Here is a 12,424-nt window from a genome sequence, read left to right on the forward strand (position 1 = left end):
CAGGGGAGCTGGAATCTTACCCCATCAGTCACTAGGTGAAAGGTGGGCTGTGTTACATATATTATTGGAAATTTCAAACAATTCCTGAAGCTCTAAGGCACTGATGGTGTTGAACGCTGTCTGTTGCACCAAAGATAATGCTGAAGATAGTTCAGTTGGCGTTGGGCGACAGCTTGTTTTCAATCAGAACGTTTATGGGGAGTTGAATCATTTATGTGCCTGACATCCCGGGCGTGTGACACATCCCTTGGAAACACAAATTATCATGTTGACTTGCAACAAACACTATGTAATTACATCACGGGCTGTCGAGAGGCATTAAGGAACCTTCTCGCTATCGCCAAAGTAATGAGACGCTAACGCAGCTGAATGTGACACAGCCATTGGCAGTTAAAAGACGCTCCCAAATAGATCACAAATGATGAATTATAAAATAACAGTTTTATAGGTTATGATATTCAGAGGTCCGTGGCAAGTCAACAACATTTCAGTGTGGGATTCGGGAAAAGCTTCGCTATCGGGGACTAATGGCGCCAAGGTCTGCTGTATCCCCGTGTGCCAGACCTTTGTTCCATGACATTTTTACATTTCTATTCTTAGGCGATGAATAAAAACACTTTGACCTAAAGTCCCATTTGATATCCAGCAGCTCCTGCCATGTAAAAGAGCCAGAAATGGGACACTCCTCCTACACTTGATCCATCAGGCATCCATCTATTCACAGAGGTCTCTTTAGGAGCAGAGTGCTCAGGGCTGTTTGCCTTCTCCATGTAAGTGTGAGAGAAATTGGGAGGGCCGCAGCCCTTAATAGTGTTAGCCCCCCCTCCTACCTCCAGCCTCCTATCCTTAAATCTGCAGGGAATAAAGAGTGCTGTTAAACCAAACTGGAAGACAAATGGTTTTGTTCAATGGGAAGCCGGCTCCATAAATCCCCACTTAATGCGGCAAAGGAAAGCTGGGGCAGAAACAGGTGAATTTACCATGCTGAGAGAAACCATTCAGAACCGATCAGGAGAGGGGAACAGCAGGAGGAAAAGGTCAGGTAGATGGGCAGAGGAATCGGTCAAGAGAACGGTGTTTATTCCATGGTGTTAATTTTTAATCCAAAATGAAGCTTACGACTGATTTGACAGAAACACTGATGGACAGAAACAATGAAGACGGCAAATCTGGAGGTACAAAAGTCTGGACAATTCAACCCTGTTACATACAAGCTGGCTGAAAGGTGTGACGACAAACTATGAAGGCACATGTGGGGTTGTGGCAATCCCTCGATGGCAAGGAAGATCGTCTCTTGATCAGTTCCTAGATGGGAACATACATTTGTAGAAAATCTACATCCAGGATCAATCGAGAGACACCTGTGCACAGGTTTGTGGGTTTGTTTAACGTGGGAATGTTGTTGCACACTGGCAAACATACAGTTCTTGACATATCCTTAGCCTAGTCTGATGACTGGGAAATCCCAGATTGATCAGAATCTGAGGACCTGCTTCAGCCTTCATCTGCCTCCACAGCCTTTGGGTTTACAAGCCATCACCTGCTCCGCCTGATCTGCCGTTGATCTTCTTTCACCAGAGCCCCATCAGTCGTCTTGTGTTCAGAGTTCCTGTTGGGCCTTCATGGTTACTGCAGTGGTCTCTGGGATTTTGACACCCTATGAAGACGTAATGGCAGACGAGTGAATGGACTGTATTGATATGTTGCTTATCAGAAGCTCAAAGCACTTTACAGTAACGCCTCACATTCACCCATTCACACACACACACTATCTGACTAGAAAGCAGTCTGGACTGAATCCAGCTCAAGCAGGATTGATGGCTGCCAGTCTGAACAGGGTCTAAGTCATAAGGGTCACAAAGGGGCAGGAAATGTCTGGTAAATTTCCAGGAACTTTCCATAGGAAGTTGAGCTCAGGGGTTTTTAATTATTTTTTTACTTTTTTTACAATTTGCAATATTCCAGGTTGGAAACATCCACAGAAATTATCAGGAATATATGGTAATTTACATAAATAAATGACAGAATTAGATTATTTCTATTTTTCTCCTTCTCTTTCACTAAAAATCCAGAAACAAATTAAGCTGTCCAGAAAATTCAACTCACCCTTAATTGTGAGAAACTCAGAATTCAGGCAAGTGGCAAAAAACTTTTGCCCATCACTTTTTTTTGAGTTGTGCTGTCTATATAAAAGAAGGAACCAAAAACATTACTGCCTTAGGGGAGCGCCCTCCTTGGCAGCAGAAATGAAAAAAAAAATGCAAATACTGAGTGAAATTTAAAAAAAAAAAAGTGACATATATGCAGTTCAACTTGGAAATGCTGTTGGCATCAGCCTTCAAAGACCCAAATAAGGATCCTTCAGAGAAACACTTCAGCGTGACCTGGTACCCACTCACAGCCCCTGATTGTTGCTCAAGAGCTAAAAGTGATTTCTGTTCAATAATGTAATATCTGAGCACACGGCCGTGGAGAGGAGACATTCTGAGGAGAGATGAGGCGAGGATAAGATGAGAAGCTCTGAAGGGTGAGATAAGTGAATGGAGAGATGGCAAAATGGGGGTGGGTTGAATGGAGAAGGAGAGTTTAAACTCAGTGGTAAGTGAGTTATATTTAAACCATTAGGCAGCTTATTCGCTCAGTACAAATGCAAATGAGCCGGCATTATGATCACCTCTTCCCTGGAAATGGACTCCCTCTGTAATACCTCTGCAGAAGTGGTCCGGTCTTGAACCCTCCTCCTCTGCAGTGCCAGCGACCCCACGAATGGCCTACATGGACAACCAGACCCACACACGTGGGTGCACACATGCAGTCTGCACCCCTCCTCTGCTCGGCACCCGCCCAAATCACAGATCAAAGGCTGGATTTGTAAAGCTAATGGCTGCTGTGCTGCAGCCAGGGACAGGGTACGAGGAAGGAGAGAAAGAGGGCAACACGAGCACTAAAACACAGTAAACACAGACAAGACGACCATATTTTCTGGAATGTGTCGTGTTTTTTTAATAGATGCGTGTGTGTGTGTGTGTGTGTGTGTGTGTGTGTGTGTGTGTGTGTGTGTGTGTGTGTGTGTGTGTGTGTAAATAAATATATATATATATATATATATATATATATATATATATATATATATATATATATATATATATATATATATATATATGCAGGGGTGGTGGCCAAGTGGTTAATGCACTTGGTTTCAGTTTCAAATCCCACCCCTGCCACATTTCTCCATGTAATGTGGAGCTGCGTCAGGAAGGGCATCCAGCGTAAAACCTGTGCCAATTCAACATGCAGATCCACCTTGGATTTGCTGTGGCGACCCCGAGTGCAAACAAGGGAGCAGCTGAAGGGACTTACTACTATATATATATATATATATATATATACACACACACACACACACACACACACACACACACACACACACACACACACACACACACACACACACACACACACACACACACACACACACACACACACACACACAGGCAGCACAGTGGCTTAGTGGTTAGCATTCTTGCCTGACAGCAAGAAGGTCCTGGGATCGATTCCCACCTGTGGTCTTTCTGTGTGGAGTTTGCGTGTTCTCCCTGTGTTTGTGTGGGTTCCCTCCCACATGCTAAGACACACAGGTTAGCTGGAAACTTTAAATCGTCTGTAGGTGTGAATGTGTTTGTGTGTGTCCCTGTGACAGACTGGCGTCCTGTCTGTGGTGCACCTCACCTCACGCCCTATGACTACTGGGATCGGCTCCAGTCCCCTTGTGACCCCTAATTGGAGTAATCGGTTGAAGATGACTGAGTGTATACATATAGATCAATAGATATGTCTAAATATACAAAAGTGTCTGACCCTATTTTCTCCCACAGAAACAAATGAAGCGTACGAGTTGTTTGGTTTGGAGGTGTAGGGAACCTTCTTGTGCACGTGTGAGCTTTTTCAATCTAAGGCTGACAATCAATCAATCAATTTTATTTATATAGCGCCAAATCACAACAAACAGTTGCCCCAAGGCGCTTTATATTGTAAGGCAAGGCCATACAATAATTATGAAAAACCCCAACGGTCAAAACGACCCCCTGTGAGCAAGCACTTGGCGACAGTGGGAAGGAAAAACTCCCTTTTAACAGGAAGAAACCTCCAGCAGAACCAGGCTCAGGGAGGGGCAGTCTTCTGCTGGGACTGGTTGGGGCTGAGGGAGAGAACCAGGAAAAAGACATGCTGTGGAGGGGAGCAGAGATCAATCACTAATGATTAAATGCAGAGTGGTGCATACAGAGCAAAAAGAGAAAGAAACACTCAGTGCATCATGGGAACCCCCCAGCAGTCTAAGTCTATAGCAGCATAACTAAGGGATGGTTCAGGGTCACCTGATCCAGCCCTAACTATAACCTTTAGCAAAAAGGAAAGTTTTAAGCCTAATCTTAAAAGTAGAGAGGGTGTCTGTCTCCCTGATCTGAATTGGGAGCTGGTTCCACAGGAGAGGAGCCTGAAAGCTGAAGGCTCTGCCTCCCATTCTACTCTTACAAACCCTAGGAACTACAAGTAAGCCTGCAGTCTGAGAGCGAAGTGCTCTATTGGGGTGATATGGTACTATGAGGTCCCTAAGATAAGATGGGACCTGATTATTCAAAACCTTATAAGTAAGAAGAAGAATTTTAAATTCTATTCTAGAATTAACAGGAAGCCAATGAAGAGAGGCCAATATGGGTGAGATATGCTCTCTCCTTCTAGTCCCCGTTAGTACTCTAGCTGCAGCATTTTGAATTAACTGAAGGCTTTTCAGGGAACTTTTAGGACAACCTGATAATAATGAATTACAATAGTCCAGCCTAGAGGAAATAAATGCATGAATTAGTTTTTCAGCATCACTCTGAGACAAGACCTTTCTAATTTTAGAGATATTGCGTAAATGCAAAAAAGCAGTTCTACATATTTGTTTAATATGCGCATTGAATGACATATCCTGATCAAAAATGACTCCAAGATTTCTCACAGTATTACTAGAGGTCAGGGTAATGCCATCCAGAGTAAGGATCTGGTTAGACACCATGTTTCTAAGATTTGTGGGGCCAAGTACAATAACTTCAGTTTACAACAGAACAAGCACAGAGATGAGTCCACTGTCCATTTTTTCTCTAATAGTTAAAATTTTATTAGCAAAGAAAGTCATGAAGTCATTACTAGTTAAAGTTAAAGGAACAGACTCTTTTTCCAGGCTAAGTGAAGATCTTCTAAATTAGTGAGACGCCATTTCCTCTCCAACTTACGGGTTATCTGCTTTAAGCTGCGAGTTTGTGAGTTATACCACGGAGTCAGGCACTTCTGATTTAAAGCTCTCTTTTTCAGAGGAGCTACAGCATCCAAAGTTGTCTTCAATGAGGATGTAAAACTATTGATGAGATACTCTATCTCACTTACAGAGTTTAGGTAGCTACTCTGCACTGTGTTGGTATACAGCATTAGAGAACATAAAGAAGGAATCATATCCTTAAACCTAGTTACAGCGCTTAGTTATATAGAGAGAATATATAGAGATATGAGTGTGAATGCTTTTGTCCTTTATGTATGTGACAGACCTGCGTTGGACTGGAGGCCTGTCCAGGGTGAATACTGCGTCTCGCCCAGTGATAACTGAGACCTATGCCATTATTAGCATTTAATAATAACATTAACAACAACTATTTATGTCGGGCTAAAAGCACTAAAAATGATTAAAATAAACAGACTCCAACCTGTCAAAGTGATGATCCTCTAGCTGATACCACTGGACCCTCTACAGGTCCCCCTGTGTGAAAAGCTGAGACAACCCAAACCAGCCCCACAAAGCACCCGCATGCAAACCAGGACCTCTGGCCAAGTGACCCCAAGGACCAGAGGCAGAAAAAAGGACTGTGTGGCAAAAATCCACATCCTCGTCACCTTATTGTTCATCTGCAGCCTTCACCTCCATTTTTTTCAGTGGTTGTGCATTTTGTTTTTTTAAACCTGTGGTCTTCAGAGTCAATGTGACCACAAACCCAAGTTTGTGGTCTTATTTGGAGAATTTAAAAAATATGTGGGTGTTATAACATTTAGGATTGATGTGCTTTGTGATGTCATAAGGTGACATGAAATAAAGATGTAATAGCAAACAGATCTGCTCAAAAAAAAAAAAAAATCAAGAATGCGATAAAAGGGAAGAAAATTTGCATCAGAGAAGGATCACCATCAAACTTTGCTCAAGTCCTCCATGGCCCTGGGTGCCATCTCACCACAAAATCAGTGTACACACACACGCACAAAAAAAAAAAACAACAACAAAACTCAAGCAGATCAGTCTGATGGTTTAGGTAACAAAAGCATTGGACCTTTTTTTCAAAAGGAGAGCTAACTGGGCCCCGCGTGGCATGTGACATGTTCCTTTAAATGCACTGCTTATTAAAAATAAGATGACTGAACAAAGCAGGAGGTATCTCCAAACACCTAGACAAACGGCACACTGCCGCGTTCACACTTTAACTTTTCCTGGTACACTTTTACTTTTCGGTGGAGCGATGACAAACACAGCCACAGATGGTGTACTGTATATCTCTCACTCATCACTGTGTGGGATTGTGGGATTGATGGCATTGAAACAGACCTTTCTCTTTGTCTCACACATGGTGCTGGAGCTGCTGCTATTCCCACAGTGCACTGAGAGGCCATTGAGATAAATGGCATGAATACAAGAAAGGAGTGAAACAGAAGAAAGGAAAGGAGGAAAAATGCATCTTTGCCTCTTTCAGAAACAACACGCCGGCGTTCAAGTCTGCCACTTTGGATTGTCCCGACATTTAGAATGCTTTAAGCTTGTCAGCAGTGCGCTGTCACTCCCACTCATTACCAGTGAAATCCTCACCGTCACCAAAGTGAAACCCGTTTTTTGCCGCGTGCCATGATTTGGTGATCACAGGAACATATTGAGGAGCATATTTCACAGCTGAAATTAAAGCTCTATACGGAATCTCAGTTTTTTAACACTTCTTTGGCTGTATTGTTTTGCGTTTTGCTCAATTAGGAGCCCGTTTTTGGTGGCGCTGTCAGTGCTGTGAGCAGGAAAGTGGCTTTTGCATACATTAGAAGTGGAACGGGGCCAAAATGTGAGACTACTCCTGATGACGCCGTCGCTGCGACTTCATTATCATGACAATAAACAAGCAGCACGAGCAGAAATAAGTGTCAGAGCAGCAGAAATGTGATGGCGGCGGCTTGGAGCGTCCTGTCAATACCCTACTCGACGTGTTAATCAAGACAGTTGGTAATTGTCAATGGAGAGCCGCCGGCTTCGTCTCTTCCTTCTTGACAACACTTTCTCGCCCTTTCGTGCCACGAGCGTTGCTGTGTCTCTGTGGTGAAGATGCTGTTTGAGTTGTCTTTGCCCGTCGATGACGCGCCATCAGTCATGGTGATGGCGCACTGAGGCCCCTCTATATCCCTGCGAGAGAGGGGATGAGGAAGAGGATGATGCGCGGGGATGAGGGCCAAAGCCAGAGCTCTTTTTGTCAGGTGACAAAAGCAGTGCAACACAACAATAGCGATCAGTCATTCCTGGAGCTTGTCGGATTATACGGATTAGGATACAGCAGCCGGCGTATGTGCAGGTGTCTGTATGCAGGCTATCTTGTTGGGGGGGGGTGATCGCACGCCTCCACACTTTCAACACAGCAGCAGATGACTATCGTTCTGGTCACAGCAGCATCCTGGGGGTCAGGTGTGGGACTCTGTTTCACCAACATGCAGGTAACCAGAACACAAACCAAGTGTGTGTCTGCAGACAAGATAACTCAAAACACGGCGCTACAGGTTTCCTTCAAATTTGCTGGGAATATTAACTGGATACCAAGAGGTGACTAGATTTTGGAATAGTTTGGTCAAAGGTCAAGGAAAACATGATAAACACCATTTTTGTGTATCTTAACAATCAAGAAGCTAGACGAATAATCTGGAGCACATACTAATGATGTCATAACAAAGTCACACAGAAACACACTGACCATGAATCATCCATCCAGGAATTTGTGGTACAAGAATTTCAACAAATCATTGAACCAATATATTTATTTCTCTCTCTTCTTGTAGAGATGCATTGATTAATAGCCACCTCTCTCTGTACACTGGTTGAATTCGTTGAATTAATTTCTGAAATCCTGGATACACAAGTTCCTGGAGGGTCTGCATGAAACTGAACACAAATATTAACAACATAAATATCAGAAAGTAGGAGATGACACATGCAACCCCCCCCCCCCCCCCCAAAAAAAAAAAAAATCAGTCATACAAAGTGTCAGGGATCACCCAAATACACCCTTAATCTAAATATGAATGAAATTGGGCAACTGGCTCTTGAGATATCGCGCTAACAAGTGAACGGACGGATGGACGGACAGACAGACGGACATGATCACTAATTCACCCCTTACTTCAAAGCAGGGGAATAAAAAAGGGGAACATTTACTTTTCACTGGAGTCCAAACTTTAAATATGGTTTAAAACAAACCAGACTGCTCATAACAAATCTTTAACAACCTGCAGTTTTAACACAAAAACACATTACAGACACGAGTCACACAATCCAACCTAAAAAAAAACTAAAGAATCAACAGCAAATGTCCAGTACAGACTTAACAATTAAGGAATAACCCTGTTGTGTCTGATGATTTGCGGACGTTCATGCTGGTTACAAATTGAGCTTTACCAGCGACACGTTAGCGGAGCTGGTAAAAAGCAGTTTTATAAAACGGATATTTGCGACCATATAACAGCATGAACATCTGCAAATCATCAGACACAACAGGGTTATTCCCATTCTAATCCAATTCCATCGTTTGCATGGTCTGTTTGTCTGTAGTTAATTCGTTCAGCGAGGCTTACCGTGAGGTAGCGTTGCTCCAACAGAGCAGGAGTAATCCATCAAATGTGAAAAGGTCATTCTGTGTCAGAATCCACATCAATACTTGGTATGCTACTATGGTATGGTTGACCCATTTCGGCAGTAGCGGCGGTACGCGACTTTCTCTCGCTCTCAGTTAGCAGCGCCATTACGACATCTGCGTAGCAGCACACACAGCCGGTGTTCTGTCAAATTGTGTGTCTCGACAGTTCTGCATCCCGACAATATTGCTCTTGCGTGCCCATGCGCAGTTGCGCGGAGGGCTGGCCTGTCGACAGGAATGACATGTCGTCAGAACACCGGTCAGGTCGCAGAGTAATACAGCTAAATGTGAAACGGTCTAATGTTTTGCCACCCTTACCCCAAAATTATACAGTCTGAAATCTCACACGATTAACCAATCAGAACTGCGGAAAAAATGTAATTGGATTAGAATTATTCATTTACCTTATAAAATACTGCACTATACGGCAAAAGAATACTTTTATTCAATGAGGTCCTTACTACCCGTCTGTGTCCTTGGTCAAGACACTCAGTCTATGTTGTCTCCATCCACCCAGCTGTAAATGGGTACCAGCCTTGGCCTTGGTGAAGTAACCTTTCGTCAGACTGGCATCCAGTCCAGGGGGATCGTGGAATCTCATCCGCATGACTCTACAGAATCTGGAGATAAGCACCAGGCACCAGTGGATCTCAGGACCTATACAGCGTCTTCTTCTTCTCCTCCCATAGGTTGAAATAGCTTCACCTTGATCAGTGGACAATCTTCATGCATTTCATTGGCTGCTACACTTAATGTGCCTGACACAGCAGTTACTGTGACTTCCAGCGTTATGTCACCTATGCTCCGTGCACTCATCATCACATGCTCAAACCCGGTTCCTTTCTATTATGATTTATCCTTCTTAATAATTGAATTCCAAACATGGGTTTTTGTGGACTGCCTACATATATTATGGTTTTAATTCAAAGTTTCATCCTGCTAACAATAAAAAGGAAACTACAGCCACCATGTAAGATGTAATAATGTTTAGATGCACATATAATAACTAACACTGTGGATAAAATGTGTAACACTTTGTTAATCTCTTACCATGTGGCTCTGTCATGTGTTTTAACTTAACTTTCCAACAATTTCTCCCTGCCCCCCCAAAAAGAAATTTGCAGCGAGTCTTAACTTTGATGCACAAACAGCAGCTCAGTCAGAAAACTCCTGTAGTCTGTCGTGTCTGCAAGCATAGAATGTAAATGTGTGCTGGAGTGCATGCACGAGTGTTTTAAAAGTGGCGGTAGAAAGGTGCACCAGGGGCTGTTGACAGTGACCTCCCTCTACCCTCACTCACAGGTCAAAGTTCAGGGTGAGCAGAGCGCTAAACGATCTGACAAGAGGGAGCCTGGGAGGAGGGGCCGAGCATCTAAAAAAAAAAAAATCAATGCGTAGCGGGTGGCGGGTCTCCTTCTCAATCAGCCACCATGACAGCTGCTCCAGATGGCCACTGGGTAGGTTTGCTGTCAGGCCATCAGTATCATCATTACCCATAAGGCCCAGCGCGGTCAAAAGGTCAAGGGGTGGCTCCGGCAGATTTGTCAACCTGAAACACGGTGGAAGAGCCAAATATTAGTATTACTGTCAGCTTCCTTGATGCTTCTCTATTTTATGTAAATGGAATATTATAATGCTCAGTGAACACACACGCAAAATACACAAAATCCAAAGCAGTGGTGCACAGAGGCGTAATTTATCAAGTGAAGTCAACACTTCACATTTCATTTCTTTGCAGAATGGTAGAAATGATGCCACTGACACATTTTTCTGTTCAAGCTTCTTTTTTCCTTCGTTTTTTTCCGAGGATCCTGCGGGAATAATGATCCGAGGCTGCACATGAGCCCTGTGAACCCAACAGCAACATCGCCTTGATGAATCTACAGACTGCAGGTCGTGGCAGGGTCAGGGGTCACAGAGGGTGCTTCTGTCTGACCTTTGCCACTGAGTCTCACTGATAACCTCCAGCAGAAAGAGGAAGGTGGATGTGAAGAGAAAGTAAAGGAGACAAAGGCTGACGTTAGGCACAGCTAGTGGGGTGGATTTCAGGTTTGATACCCCCCACACCCCCCACATAGATTGGACACATACCGATTGCACAAACCAAGCTTTGGAAACTTAAAACCACACTAGCCCACAGCTTCAGAAGATGATTCAATGTATCAAAATAGTCAAAGACCAACCATTGGTCTCAGAAAGTGACTCTGTTTCAAAACTATGAAACAGCTTCAAATCCCTCAAATAATGGAGTAAAACCATTCCTTCAGAGAATGAGTCAGTGTTTTAAAACGTCAGCACCAGCACACCCTCCCAGACTTAACGTGACGGCTTCCACTGAGACTCTTTCTTCTGTAGATCCAGTGATGGATCCATAGAGACGTATGTTACTGAGAGAAACCGGTATGTTGTTCTGGAAGGTGGTCTGAGGTGAGATGCAGTGCTGTCATCAGGCAACGTGCAATCAGTGAATCTGATCTCCAGATGAGTTTTCTGCTGCATGTACAAGACAACACTGAGATCCACCTGACATGGAAGTTCAATAACATGTTTTTTATCTTTTTTTTTCCTATCTCCTTTTACACGTTCATATGTGGAGAACACCAAAACTGAGCTGGCTAGTGGATGGTCCAAAGGTGAGTTGACAGAGACGGTTGACGGTGGATGTGGCTCCTATTGTCACTTTTGGCACAAAGAACCATTTCCATGCCAGAAAACCTCTCACTTCTCTCACCAACTTAGTGTGGCATTTAAATGGCAACACAGCTGTTTCAAGCACACACACAGTTCCAAAAGGCAATGACAAGGAGACGCTTTGATTTGTTTATTTTGTGCTTCCAACCAAACACACCCATGATTCATGAAAACACCGAATGCACTTACACTTATAGAGTTGGACACGCCCCAAACACATGTTCCCTCTTTTCCTTTCTTTGCTCTACAAATCATCGAGACAGCCCTTTGTTTTTAAAAGGTAATTCTCCACTTGTTTTGTGGCTGTAAAAGAAAATCCACTGATTTACAGCGCGTGGGATCAGCTGTTTAATGACTGCTGTCTGTTTCGCGCCCTGTGCAGCCAAACACTCGGAGTGTGCACGTAAACATTATGTGCTGTTGTTCTCACACATGGCGGTACAGAAAAACAGGAGTTGTGTAGGAGGGAGTCCAGTTGCCGTGTGTCTGCCGAAGCCATATTCCGACACCCTGTAAACAACAGATGCAACATTCCGACAAACAAAAACACTGCAACACTTCTGTTCATCGCCAAATACATGCACGATATGTGACCTCACACTGACGGGGAGCCACACGTATGTGACAGTTTCACAGCAGAACACAAAAATGTTAACATGCCAGTTTGTTTTGTGATAGTTAAGTTTTTCTTTAGAAATCTACAGTTAATTAAAAAAGCAAGCGGGTTTGTAGTAGCCAAACATTCTTGTGTTTTGTGCACTTATATTGGTCAA

At 43.5% G+C, this 12,424-nt stretch overlaps 1 long non-coding RNA gene across 1 annotated transcript; it reads left to right on the forward strand.

Moving 5' to 3' along the window:
* The first annotated feature begins 2,294 nt into the window (after nt 1-2,294).
* On the forward strand, nt 2,295-10,930 carry LOC117514804. Its single transcript, XR_004561966.1, has 2 exons — nt 2,295-2,527; nt 10,768-10,930. It is a non-coding gene; the product is annotated as an uncharacterized LOC117514804 (long non-coding RNA).
* The last annotated feature ends 1,494 nt before the right edge of the window (nt 10,931-12,424 follow it).

Source organism: Thalassophryne amazonica, chromosome 7 (assembly GCF_902500255.1).
Source record: "Thalassophryne amazonica chromosome 7, fThaAma1.1, whole genome shotgun sequence".
Taxonomy (NCBI): Eukaryota; Metazoa; Chordata; class Actinopteri; order Batrachoidiformes; family Batrachoididae; genus Thalassophryne; species Thalassophryne amazonica.